The following is a 2077-nucleotide window of genomic DNA, read 5'->3' as shown; positions in this document are numbered from 1 at the left end:
TGGCAATTGACCCTCAATAAAGAAAAGTAAGAAGTTATTCACATGAATACTAAAAGAAATCCGCTAAATTTCGATTACGTGGTAAGTCACACAAATCTGTAGGCTATAAATTCAACTAAATACTTAGGGATTACAATTACAAATAACCTAAATTGGAATGATCAGCCAGCCGGAGTGCCCGTGCGGTTCTAGGCGCTATAGTCTGGAAGCGGGCGACCGCTACGGTCGCAGGTTCGAATCTTGCCTCGGACATGGATCTGTGTGATGTCCTTAGGTTAGTTAGGTTTAATTAGTTGTAAGTTCTAGGCGACTGATGACCTCAGACGTTAAGTTGCATATTGCTCAGAGCCATTTGAACCATTTTTTGGAATGATCACATACATAATTTTGTGGGTAGAGTCAAACCAAAGACTGCGATTCATTGGCAGAAACTTAGAAGGTGCAACAGGTCTACTAAGGAGACTGCTTACACCACGCTTGTCCGCCCTATTCTGGAGTATTGCTGTGCAGTGTGGATCGGCATCAGATGGGACTGATGGATGACATATTAAAAGTCCAAAGGATGGCAGCTCGTTTTCTATTATCGCGTAATAGGAGAGAAAGTGCCGCAGACAAGATACGTGAATTCTAGTGGCAATCATTAAAACAAAGGCTTTTTTCGTTGTGATGAGATCTTCCTGTGAAATTTCAAACACCAGTTTTCTCCTCCGACATTCTGTTGGCACCTACCTACACAGGGAGATAAGATCATCACGATAAAATTAGAGAAATCAGGACTCCCACAGAAAAATGTAAACGTTCGTTGAAGGTGGTTCATTGAACCCTCTGCCAGGCGCTTTGTTGTGAACGGCAGAGTAATCACGCAGATCTAGATGCAGATTATTTCCAAGAGCCACTGTTCCTATCAGCTGTAATGCATCGTAGCTTTTCCAACTCAGCGGAATCTTCCAAAGAATTATTAGCCCGATAAACAAAACGTTTTATTAAAATGACATTGATTTTAACTTTACTGGTGAATATCAGGTCTGTTATATAACAGCTTTCATGAGACCAGTTTCAGCTTCACACCACCATGCAGTACGTGGAGCAGTTATTATCAAGTGTCATTCGTTTGACGGATACCAATTGGTAATAGCATAGCGGCTCTGCTCATTGGCTCTTCATGAGGACTGGAAATTCTTCTGAAGATGGTTGTTTCGTAGGCAAAATCAGTAAAATTAAAGTTAAAACCATTAGATACGTTTTTGTATTACCTACCTTCACTGTCTCATTCATGAAAACGTATAGAGTACTTACCGTTGGTCTTCAGTAATGAAATTTGGCAAGAAGTAAGATTTCACTGCACAAGTAAAGGAAAAAATCCGAAAATGGTGAATTTATATTTGTATCATACGAAAAAAAATTCACATTTGTTTTCAGACAGTCTGTTGTCCATCCGTCTGTGAAGCCCCATAGTTATCAGAAACGACAAGCGTGTCACGTTGAAATTTGTGTCACATACTAAAGTCTATAACCACTTGGCGGGCACATAAATGTAAGCTTCAAAGACTATGCGGTCAAAAGATACGGTCATTATCATGTATTTTGATACTCGCAAAGTCACTCATTGCCAACGGCCTTGCCGCAGTGGTAACACCGGTTCCCGTCAGATCACCGAAGTTAGGCGCTGTCGGGCTGGGCTAGCACTTGGATGGGTGACCATCCGATCTGCCGAGCGCTGTTGGCAAGCGGGGTGCACTCAGCCCTTGTGAGGCAAACTGAGCAGCTACTTGATTGAGAAACAGCGGCTCCGGTCTCGGTAACTGACATACGGCTGGGAGAGCGGTGTGCTAACCACATGCCCTCCATATCCGCATCCAGTGACGCCTATGGGCTGAGGATGACACGGCGGCCGGTCGGTACCGTTGGGCCTTCATGGCCTGTTCTGGACGAGTTAAGTTAAAGTCACTCATTAAAATCTGTTGTTTATTTGCCCCTGAAGATTTTTAAAATCTTATGGGACTTAACTGGTAAGTTCATCACTCCCTAAGCTTACACACTACTTAACCTAAATTATCCTAAGGACAAACACACACAC

At 42.8% G+C, this 2077-nt stretch overlaps 1 pseudogene; it reads left to right on the top strand.

Annotated features, from left to right (window-relative positions):
* Window positions 1–1608: 1608 nt before the first annotated feature.
* LOC126427209 (5S ribosomal RNA) lies at window positions 1609–1726 on the top strand (annotated as a pseudogene).
* Window positions 1727–2077: the final 351 nt, after the last annotated feature.

The sequence above is a fragment of the Schistocerca serialis genome, chromosome 1 (genome assembly GCF_023864345.2).
Source record: "Schistocerca serialis cubense isolate TAMUIC-IGC-003099 chromosome 1, iqSchSeri2.2, whole genome shotgun sequence".
Lineage (NCBI taxonomy): Eukaryota > Metazoa > Arthropoda > Insecta > Orthoptera > Acrididae > Schistocerca > Schistocerca serialis.
The sequence above is the reverse complement of the archived record's forward strand: the minus strand, read 5'-3'. Positions and strand labels throughout refer to the sequence as shown.